Source organism: Talpa occidentalis, unplaced genomic scaffold (assembly GCF_014898055.3).
Source record: "Talpa occidentalis isolate TD23 unplaced genomic scaffold, MPIMG_talOcc4v2.1 talOcc4.12, whole genome shotgun sequence".
In the NCBI taxonomy this organism is placed as follows: domain Eukaryota; kingdom Metazoa; phylum Chordata; class Mammalia; order Eulipotyphla; family Talpidae; genus Talpa; species Talpa occidentalis.
The window spans coordinates 38461764-38473882 of NW_023601212.1; the positions used below are offsets into that span (position 1 = coordinate 38461764).

The 12119-nt window shown below is 47.8% G+C and overlaps 1 protein-coding gene across 2 annotated transcripts in view; it reads right to left on the reverse strand.

Moving 5' to 3' along the window:
• OLFM2 (olfactomedin 2) overlaps nt 1-12119 on the reverse strand; it is a 59573-nt gene that overhangs the window by 32057 nt on the left and 15397 nt on the right. The gene's annotated exons all lie outside the window — the stretch shown is intronic.

Consider the following 12119-nt stretch of genomic DNA (forward strand, 5'->3'; position numbering starts at 1 on the left):
ACTTCTTTCTCATCTCCCTTTGAAAGTGCTCCTTTTCTTTACAGCACCTATCTAGCTAAAATGAGCTTATTTATCTGCTTACATGTTTATTGTGTCTCTGGTAGAATATACACTTCACAAGGCTGAGGTCAAGCCATCATATTCACAGCTGTATCCCACCACCTGTGCCAGTGCGTGAGACTCTAGACCTTCAGCCTTTGCCAAGTGAATGAGTGAATGATGACAACTATCACTGCCTCCCCTCATGGTGCTCTTTCCAAGAGAGTGTGCCTAACCATAAATTTACCTCCATAAGCATGTGTTCCCAGGTGCCTAGGTGTCCAGTTTAAGCTAACTGGACAACATATGGATTCCCAGGACAAGCTGAAAGTGTCAGATTCTCCAATCTAGTGAGAGGGAATTGGAACATGGAGCTGAGATAATGAAAAGGTATAAGGCTGAAGGTTCACAGGAGACTTAAGACTGCAGAAACCTGGAGGCATGGGTAAGCTAGCATGAGAGGAACAGAGACAAGGGCCCCCAGAGTGAAGGCAGGGACAAGAAAGTGGCAAGATGCTCTTAAATCCATAGTCCCACCTCTGGTACCATCCCTCACCCTGGCTTAACTCCGCATATTGCTACTTCTGGATCACAATTTCTCATTTGTTATTGGTCTTTTCCCACTAAAACATCAGCTCCACAAGTACAAGCACTTCATCTATTTTGTCTACCTGGCACATAGTAGGTGTATGATAAATAGTTGCTAACTGAATTGATAAATGAGTGAATGAGTGATGGCTCTCCAAAGCCCCAGAGCCCCTGCTATCATATTTTGTGCAACTCCTTACATAAAGCTCCTATTTCACTGGGCCATTTTAGGGCATTTTCTATTCTGAACAGACTCTCTGTCACCCACCCACCCCCAAGCAAAGAGGCTGGAACTGAGATGCTTGGAGGCAAATGAAAATGGAAAGAGATGACAGAGAGGAACCCACCAAAGTGAGAGGAAACTAGGGCTTTAAAGGACTGAGTCTCTCAAACTAAAGCAGGAAAGAAACAGATGAAGCAGGAAGGCTGAAGGGACATGACAGTGGATTCCAGGACAGGCAGGGGGATGAGAAAAAAAGGCTGGACAAGTGGACACAAGGGACCAGGATCTCTCTGCATTTTCAGGAGAATATTCATAATGGTAACCACAGCTCTTGTCATTGGTGTTGGTCCTTCACATGCCCCAGGCCCTCCCTGTGGTGGCACCTGAAGCCTTTTCCCATGCACTGGCCACCATGAGCAGCTCTGATGGGTGGGGGGTATCAACCATGGGAGAATCTCAGCTCAGGAAGCCAGTGGAGTAATGCTGGGCTCAAGGGTCTGTGTTCCCAGAGAGTGTTGCTGGGTCACCCAGGGGCCCATATGACTGTGGATTTACTCTCAGGAGTCCTCCAAAAAGAGCCTGGGAGCAATGTGAAGCAACTCCAGGAGTCCAGGGAATTTGGTGGGGAAGAATGGGTCATTTGTGTCCCAAAATAGTGGCTTGGAGATACTGGGGTACCTGAGGGTTCTGTAACTGTGGATATCTATGTTTATCCACAGGCACTGTAACATCTATGGTCTGGACACATATGGAACATCTGGACACATCTGTGACCAGTCATGCATATGTGCACACATTTGTGTAAATCCAGAATGACTGTGTGCATCGGTGTGCAACTGGAAGCACGTGCACCTTGCACTGCCAGCCATGGTCATGAACATTCCCTTCATTCACAGGCATTCTGTTCCCAAACTGTAGACAACGTATCCTCAAGCCAATCTTCATGTGTACTGTATCTGTGACTACATGTGAACCCCGGGTGTCTCTGTGTCTATTTGCCTTTCTCCTTGAGCATCCATGGGCAGGTATCACTCTACAGCCATGTATGTGGATTGCCTGTACAGCATAAACAGCTCAGCCAGGGCACCCATCACACAAGTGAATGCTTCCCTGTAAATAAGTACGGTCTTCTGTACACCACTCTGGACAGTCACGTACACATGTGTCTGTCTACCCAGACAGACATGTAACCTATCTGTGTGCTCTCAAGAACAGCCAGCCCTTTCATGTATAATTCTCTGCGTCCATTTGTGCCCACCTGCCTGTATGCACGAACTTCCTTCCATTCCTCTCAATAGGAATTGACATCTGTGTACATTCTGTCAGCTGCCCTCTTAGGTCTCCCCAAGTAACTCATTAGCATTGCAGTCAGTCCCAAAATATTTCTGCAGAATTTATGTTTTACTAATAAGCTTGGTGTACTGCTGAGGTCACCTGGTACTTACAAGGGCTAATGGATCCAGCCTTGGCCAGCAAGGTTGGGGAATCCTGGCCTCCCAGAATAGCCAGAGAATGTACTCACCAGAATGAGCAAATTCCCCTTCCTTCTCACTGCACCAAATGTCCCAGCCTGCAGAACCTAAGTCTCATTTCAAGTTATGTTTATGGCCCTAACACTACCCTGGCATCGCACTATTGGATGCATCACCAGACTTATTATATTCAAAGCTGCATCACATTTATGGGCATTATACTGAGGGCTCCATCAACAGACCTGTCATTATACTGAAGGCTACATTATATCTCTGGGCATTACATAGAAGGTTGCATCATCAAACCTGTCTTTATGAGAAGACTGAATCACCCTTTTGGTCACTCAAGCCTAGGCTGAGCATGATACTGAGGGCTTCATAACTAGCAAATAAAATTTTGAAAGTAACCCTTTCCCTCTGTACTAGTAACTCCCCTGTGTGGGGCAAGAAGGGTCGGGCAGAGGTAAGGTTGAGAAGTAATCCTAAGGGGCTACAGCAGCGGTCTGGGAACCCTGGAGCCATGCACCAGGGATTGACATTACCAAAGACAGAGAAGCAAACATGTATCAGAACTTGGAATGGCCCCTCATGATCCACCAGTGCTGAAGGGGTTGGGGAGATGCAGACCTGGAAGCGGCAGATATCGGCCTCTGCTGGCCCGTCCAGGAGTCCTTCAAAACATACCTTACCACACCTTGAAGAGAAACGCTCAGCACACAGCACAGGCTGCATAGCCTGGTACAGCGGCCATGCCCTGCCAAGCACCACCATGTGCCGCACCTGACACACCCAAGCACGCTACGCTCAGACGTTCCCCACATGAGACACGGTGGCTTCATTCCCACATGTTCCTCAGGCACGCCCAGGAGCTATTGGATTCTCCTTACAGGAAAGGGCATGTCTGCCATGAAAACACACCCAACATGTTCAAACACGCCGCAACATGACCTGACACGCATGGCAGGCTTCAGCATGCGTGCACATGCCCAGGCACACCCCGGGCAGTCTGCCTGAGTCTCTGTGCCTGTGGCCCGCTGCCTTTCTGGATGGACTGGGGGGCAGCGGGAGAAAGCTGCTATAAATTAAACATTAAGACACCGTCTGAGCGCCGGGCCTGTCATCCACTCATTGGCTGACTCTCTCCCAGGAGGCTTCGGGACTGCAGGGTAGGGGAGAGGGCAGGGGAAGTGGCTCGCTTAATTAATTAGTCCTAATTGAGATATCTTTGTAAATATTCCCTTATTGAAGGACACGATCCCATTGTTTCCTGGGAATTTGCCGGCTCTATTTGTCTTCAGTCCCTGAGTATCACAGAAATGACAAGAAAAGAAATAGCACTCCTCAGGACTGCTTGAACCTTAGCTGTGCTTCTGATAATAATGGTGACACTGAGGGACAAGAAGGGAGGCTCAGAGATACTCAGAGATCCAGACAGAGTGGCAAACAGAGAGACAGAGATGAGGAAATACAGGGAAAGAGCAAGCCAGGCAAAGCCAGGCAGAGAAACTTCACAACAGGGAGGACCAGAAGTGGGGACAGATGGACCCACGGGTGGGCAGACAAACCTCCCTCTGCCTTTTCCAGCCTCGTCCATTTCCCTACCTCCCCATCTCCTGGGCAAACCACCCACTGCGGCAGCAGCTAACAATCAAGCCTGATTCCTCTTTGACCCTAAGTACCCTCCCCTTCTCTTTCCCTCCTCCAATCACTCCTGCAATCATCTCCCTTGTTCAAAATGAGCTTCTGCAGCTGCAGCCCAGACAGCTGTTCCATGTTGGAGCCAGCACTGGGGTCTGGTGGCTGGGTCCTAGAGGGATGCCCTCCTGGGCAGCAGGGAGGTGGGTGGTGAGAAGAGAGGGCTGCGGGGTAGGAAGTCTCCTGGAGGTACTACCCACCCCCACCCTAAGCTTCTACTGAAGCTCCATCCCCATCACTAGTATCGCCAGGGGTGCAGACACCCTATGCCCACTCTGGGACCTTCAAAGGTTCGTGCGGGTCTAGTTCATCTGTCCCGCTCACTGAATCCGACCCAACACCCGACATGGGCCCTGGCTCTGTCCTGCCTCAAGAGCCCTCTCAAGGCTGAGAATTCTGGTCTCTCCCCCATCTCCTATCAGGATCCTGGACTGTGATGCAGCAACTATGGTGGTGTGGAAACAGAACCCCAGAGAGAAAAACACACATACAAGCATAAACTGTGAACGAGATGAAAGATATAGAGACAGAGATGACAGAGTCAGAGACAGAGAAAAAGCCAGATATATACAGACAGGACAAAACAGATTTAGAGACAAAAAAAAAAAAAAAAACAGAGATAGAGAGAAGCTGAAGTATGACAGAGCCAAAGAGAGGGAGATATCCAAACACAGGCAGACAGAGAGATAATCATCAATATCCACTCAACAAACATGTACTGAATATCTGTTATTGTTGCAAATACAGTTCAGACAGACAGACAGACAGAGAGAGAGAGAGACTCAAAAGACAGAATTTAAAAATAGAAAAGCATCTAGACTGAGACAGAGACAAGGACTGGAAACCATCTTGGTCCCCTAGGTATCCCAGGGGCTGTCTCTTCACTCCCACACACAAATACACCTAACCCTACATCAAATTCTCTCAAAGTGCCAGGGCATCCCCAAGATAGCTGCCTTTCTTCCTTGCCCAGCTTCAAAGCTGCTCCCCACTGGAGCTTCACAAAGAGGTGTCAGCCACCAAAGTCAGAGGTGAGAAAGATGCTGGGGGCATGATAGACACAAAGAGGCAGAAATCAGTGCTTCCCTCTAGAAGATGAGGAAAACAGTCACTCCAGGAGCCCCAAGGCCCAGACCATGCTCCCTTGACAGCTGTCCATGGTGCTGACAGGATGGGCAAAATCTGCACCTCAAGCCATTTCTATGCATTGTCATCAAGCTTATGGGTCCAGAGGACTGGTCAGCAACACTTACAGTTGAAGGTTCCTGACCATCTCAAACACACCACCTTCCAACCCATCCCAAAGCCTTCACACACCCTCTTCTCTGGCTCTCTCTCCCTCTGCCTTACCAACTCTGATTTTGCCCAACTCTTACTCATCTGTCATGTCTCAGGTCAAATGTCACCTCCTCAATGAGGAGGGCTCTGATGCCCACTCCTTCACAATTGCATGCCCTCACAGCTCCACATCTTCTCCTTCACTGCTGTGTCTCCAGCCCCCCAGCACAAGACTTTGCATATAAAGTGATTTAATGGTAGCTAGTTAGGGATGATTCTGCTCTGCTCTCTGCTGGCAAGACCACGCCATATTTTTATGGTTAATTTGGCAATTTGTTGACTATTGATTCAAACAGGAAACAAGGGGGAAAACATTAAGAAATGTGCTTCTAAACCTTGGAAGAAGTCTTGGGGTGGGGATCACAGAAATATCCCTCAAGGCTCAGAGGCATCATCAGGAGGAAGAAGGAGCAGTTATCTTAAGAGGCAATACTGAGATGGTTTGGGAAATACCTGCTGTCCAAAACATGAAGACCCCGGTAATGCACAAAAAGGATACAGTTCCTGCTTGCACAGCAATTCTATGCTGCTGGTGGCAAACAATGACCAAGATGATTTTAGATAATTATGAGTACTGGGCAGAAAATAGATGAGGTTCAAATAATAGAGTAGGGACATTTGAGCTGGAATGGTCACAGGAGCTCTCTCTGCAGAGGCAACATCTGAGCTGAAATCTGAGTTTTGAGGAAGAGCAGGCTGAAGGAAGCCCTGGGGGAGGGTATACAAGGAGGATGGCATAGCAAATTCAAAGTTGCAGAGGCAGAACAAGAAGAGTAACAAGGGATGGAAGAAGGTCCAAGATCTAAGACTTAGGTTGGCTGAGTCTTGTAATATTAATACTAATGGTGGTGGAGGTGGCAGTGGTGATGATGATGATCTCCATTACAGACACCTCCATGTGTCAGGTACACCATAATGCCCATCTTACTATTCTCCTCATTTCATAAATGAAGAAATTGTGGCTTAACAAGTTGGGCCAGGGTAAGAAGTTTAGATTTGGTGCCAATGAGGCAGACAAAAGTTAAAAGGAGGCAGATTTCACTCATATTCCAGAAGAATTTTCTAGCTATTTGATCTCTTGAAAACTGCAACAGGCAGTCTCATATACCTTTCCTGTTCTAAACCTCTCCAACTCTCCTATCCTCCGACATTTAGGATGACATGCAAGCACCTCAACCCAACACTTTCTGGCCACTCAAGCCACTGCCACACTCCTTCCAACCTAGCCCATAAGTCTCTAGCAACTCTGAACCGCTGGTAGTTGCTCTGTGTCCACCAGGATGCTTCCTGACTCTGAGCCTTTGTCTGGAATGTCCTTGGTCTGTCTGCACCTTGCTGATTCCTTCTAGATTTTAAGATTCCGTTTCAGCAATGACATCTCTAAGAAACTTCCATCACACTCTGGCTGGTTTTGGTTGCCCATCTTCTCTGCCCCCATAACACTGCAGATATAACATCCCTATCATCACACACACCATGTCATGTCACAAGCACCGAGATGAGACTACGATTTGCTTGAAATCAGGGGCCTTAATAATCATTATATTTCATAGTCGAGAACCCTTCCCACTACAAACTACATGGTCAATAAATATTCCCTCATCCTTTGAAGTACTGAAGCAGAAGCAGGAAGTCCACAATTGGGAGCCTGTGAAAAAGGCAGGTATGGGTCAAATCCACAATATGCCTATTTTTCTCCGCTATCTAGACCCCTATTCTAGTAAAGCCTCCATTATCATTCACTTCTTCCCTGATCTCCTGGCTCCTGTCCTCACCTCCCACAGTCTGCCCTCCCCTCTTCCTCACCCCTGCAGGGGCCAAAGGGAAACCATGGGCATCGAAGTCAAGTCCTATTCCTCCTCCTCTAAGTCCTGCCAGCATGCTCCCTGGCTTCCCACTTACTCACTAAACAAATATGTATCGAATACCTACTGTATAGTAAGTCCTGTGCTAAGCACTGGGGCTACAATAGTCAACATTAACTTTTGTTAATGTTTTTAAAAGATGGAGCTTCCTTTGTGCAGCTAATAGTTATAGTGGGAAATCAGACAACAAAATAAGTCAACTACACAGAGTATATTAGAAGGTTAAAAGCGCAACAGAGAAAGAGAAAATATGAAAGTAGGACAGGTTAGATGAGGAGCTGCAAGTTAAGTATAAAATCCCTATAGGGCTCCCCCAAAAAGTGATGTGGCTCTGCCACCCCCTGACCTCATCTCCTCTTGCTCTCTCCCTCGCTCACTCTGCCCTAGCCACGGTGGCCACCTGACTGTTTCTCTAACACATCAGATATGTCTCCACATCAGATATGTCTCCACCTCAGGGCCTCTGCACTTGCTGTTCATTCTGTGACTCTCTTCCCATAGATGTGAACCCTCCCTAGATGTGAACCTTCAGATATCCGCTCAAAATCTGTGGACACGTCCTCAGAAAGACCACTCAGTCTAACAGCCCATCACTTCCCATGCACTAGGCTTCCATACTCTTTATAGCACTTGCATTCCCACCTGGAACAGCACAGGTTTACCTTTATGCTTATTTATCCCCACCTCTGCCCTAGAATGTCAGTTCCATGAGAACAAGGACATCTGTCTGTTTTGTTCACTGCCATATCCTTCACTATATGCCAGAATAGATCCTGGCATATAGTAGGCACTCAATGGGTACTTGTTTCATAAAAGGTTAAATGAATAAATGAAGACACCCTCTAATAGAATACTTGATACTTAGGATGAGAGGAGGTGGGACCAGTGGAGTGGGGTAGTACTTAGGGTGGTTCATAATATTTAACCACATTTTTTGATCCAGGTCACGGTAGGCCCACACTTCTCACCCACTTTGGGGTTAGATAAGCCATGTGATTTGTGTTGACCAATGAAATGTAAGCAAATGTAGCAATCCCTTTCAGAGCAAACCTTTACCAGTCAGTGGGACTTTTCCCTCCTTCACCTCTCTTGAGGACCAGACCACCGAAGATCCTCCACCACCCCAGCTCCCGGGTGAAGAGCACAAGAAGTGCTTTCCAGCCAGCAGAGATATGCCATGACATGTGGACTGTGCCGAGCCACAGAGGTGTGAGGCTGCTGGTCACCACAGCGCCATTTGGCCTCTCTCAACTGTATCTGAGTATCTGGGGCCTTTGCTCCCCGCAAGAAATTCTTCAACAAAAAGACATGGATTCTGAGCATAGGTTTTACATGGGAAATGCCACAAAGGGCTTTTTGCTGAGAGCTGCTCAGACAGTGCTCATACTTCCCATGAATAAATGAGTCCTCCCCTCCTCCATAAACCCTTCCTTCCCTCCAACCCTCAAGGGGGAGGGAATGGAGAAGGGCGGAGCATATAAGACACAGGTAACTCACTTCAGGCCCCATAAAGACGGCAGCTGCTGGCGACTGCTGACAGCTCTTAGTCTGTTCTGGATTTATGAGCCCCAGGTGAAAAGCCATTCCACCAAAAACTGCCATCCCACAGGGATGTTTATGGCTGGGAGTTGGCCGAAGACAGTAGTGGTGGCAGCTTCCTCCTCACACCTTTCCAGAGATGGTCCAAAACAACATCTTTTAAATCTCCTAGAATGTTAAGCTGCTGCTCCAGGTTGAATTGGGGAGTAGAAGCCATAGACAAAAATGGCCAGAGGGTTTGCACGCATCCCCACCTCACCACTCAGGTCCTTTATTAAGCCACACACCATCCATAAGGTATCCAATCTTCTGCCTCATGACTGGGAATTTTCACTGCTTGGGTTCCTGAACCCCTCAGCCTACCTATGTTTATGCTCTAACCTTCTGACATTCCTTTTTACTGACCATCTACTATGTGCTTTCATTTGTTTTCCCTAATTCAGAGGAAGATAAATTGTTGATTTAGACATTTGACAGGTATTTATTCCATGCCTATGATGTGTTTGGCTACAATAGGGAATCAAACAAATCCTCCTTAGTGAACACCTATTATGCACCCAGCCTTCTGTTTCCATTTGAAGGTAGAATTTGTAAATCCTGATGTAGATATGATTGTTGATTCAACCACTTGACAAATATTTATAGTGATCTTAGGGTTCAGAAGTGAGCAAAACACAGGTATTCTCATGGGTCTTAAGGTCTACCTGGAACTCTGAACTCTCCTTGAGTAATGAAGATATTGGAGCTTAGAGATATAATAATTGCACCCCAGGTCACTCCATTAGTAAATTGCAGGAACAGAAGTCAAACCCAAACATGTTTTTTAACCCTGCGCTTACCGCCCCCCCCCAAATACATTTAACTCAGAGTCCTATCAATAACTGAGCAGGCAGTGAGTTGAGGACTTTCAAGCACATATATGCATGACATGGAGGAGACACTGAATAGTTTTGCTGAATAAACAAAATGGATGGAGAATGAATGAGAAGAGAGATGGATGGACGGACGGATGGATGGATGGATGGACGGATGGACGGAAGGAAGGATACACAGAAGACAAATGAAGAAGAGATGGCTGGATAATGGATAATAGCTGGAAGGAGGGATGGGTAGATGTGTGGGTAGATGGAAGTATGGATGCAAGGAAGGATAGATGGAGAAACAGATAATGGATAATGGATGGATGGATGGATGGATGGATGGATGGATGGATGGAAAGATGGGTGGAATGATGGATAAATAAGAGGTACAGATGGAAGAACAGAAGGATGGGAAGCTGGATGGTAGATCTGTTACCCACAACAGTTCTGTGAAGTATGAATTCCCATTTTATAGATGAGCAAGTTGCAGCTCAGCGTGGTGAAGTCACTGGCCCAAGTCAAGAGCAGTCATAGTGCAAGAAGCGGGTAGCCTGGACTCTAGCCATGGTTCATCAGACTCCCAAGAAGTTTTCTAGAGCACCCTCAAGTTACAGCCCCTCCCAGACCTTACCCTGTGCCCTTTAGCACTTTACTCTGCAGAGCCCTTCCGGCAAGGCTTTGTGAGACTGAGAGTTGGGAAAGGGGTCAAGGATGGGAGAGTTATTTGCTTTCAGAAGAGTTCATGAAAGTGTTGGCTTGAGGTGCCATCAGCTAAGGATGAACTAGTGTGAACACCAGGTCTGTTAGGGTACATACACACACACCTCACCGAAAACACATAAATACATGGCACACAAGGAATCCATCCACATGCACACTTAGGCAGTCACAGATTTGCACATACATATTTGCACCTAAACACACACATTTACAAAGACATACACATCCTACTTATATGCCTACAAAATGCTTGCGTGCTTATGTACTTAATTGCATACACATGCACACACACAAAATCTTAACTCAGAAATGTTCTTACACACTTATTCCCCACACACATTATATGCTCATATTTACACGCCATATGCTGCACATCACATGTGCATACATTTACATAGACTCACACTCCTTAGCTGGTTGGAGAGGGGAATATGGCGTCTGATTTCAATGAGATACCATCTCCGTCCCTCCTCAGAAGGCAAAGCAAGAAGGCTGGCTCAGAGTCATGTACACAACTCATGCAGCTATGCAATCATGTAACACACACGATAGTCAGGAAAACACTCACTCAGGGACACACCCACACTCATTCTAGGACACACTCTCACACACATGAAGACACTCAGCTAGCAAAGCGGATGAACTTTCTGCCTCCCCCCCCCCCACACACACAGTCTCTCAGAAGCATAGACACAACAGGGAATACTCAAATAATACCACTCAATGTGACAGAGAGAAAGACACCATTTCACACGCTGGCTTCAAGTCTGAAAATCTGGACTAAAAGCTTTTATCCATGTCAAGCCTACTGCCATCTCCCCCCAGGGACCCTATAGCCTGGACACAATGCACGGTGCCCCCCTCTCTGCTGGCTTTCAACCCTTGGGAGCAAAGATGTCTTTCCTCTCAGGGAGGGGAGAGAAAGAAGTAGTGTGATGGCCACTGGAGGCTGAACGGGGAGCTGAAGTTGGGGAAACAAGAGCAGGGAGAGGAAGACCAGAGCAATCCAGCTCCATATATTGGGAGGAGTCCCAAAAATAGGCAGAAGAGGGAACCGGCTACTAGGGGCAAGGAGTGGAAGGAGAGGCAGGTCTGGAAGATGCTGAGGGAAGTTTGCAGCAGAGACCATTCCCTCTCCACTCCCAGGACCACCATTATTAACCCCAATGCGTCCCGCCCCACTCCCAAGGCTCTGCGTGGAGGCAGCCGGAGGAGGAAGGTGAGGAAGGGAAGGAGAGACATCCTGAGCGTCTAGGGGCAGAGCAAGCCCTGCCCCAGTCAGACCCATCTGTCTCCTAGAAAGGGCGAGTTACGGGAATAAATATTCAGCGCATGGTGAGGAGCAAAATCCTGCGGGGGGTGGCGGGGTGGGGGGGGGAGTGGTTGTGCAGTGGAGAGAAAAAGAGACAAAAAGAGATACAAAGTCAAAGAGTAGCAGAGAGAGAACCCGGGAGATACGGAAATAGAGGAGCAAACCAGAGGGGGGACCTGGGGGGGCGGTGACGAAGGGGAAAGACAGAGCTGTGAAGGGACTGCTCGGAGACACTGAGACACAAATAGGCCAGTATCATGACGGTGGAGACGCTCGGAGACCCCGAGACTCCCCTATTCAGAGACAGGGTTCCTCCCAGTCCCCCGAAACTACCCTCGCGCTCCGCCCCGCTCAGTCGGGACGCGGCTCCATTCCGCAGCCCGGCCGCCTCCGCCCGGCCAGAGCGAGCCGGGTCGCCGCTCCACACTGTGCACTAGTAGCAATAACAAGAACAAACAGCCTGGGGAC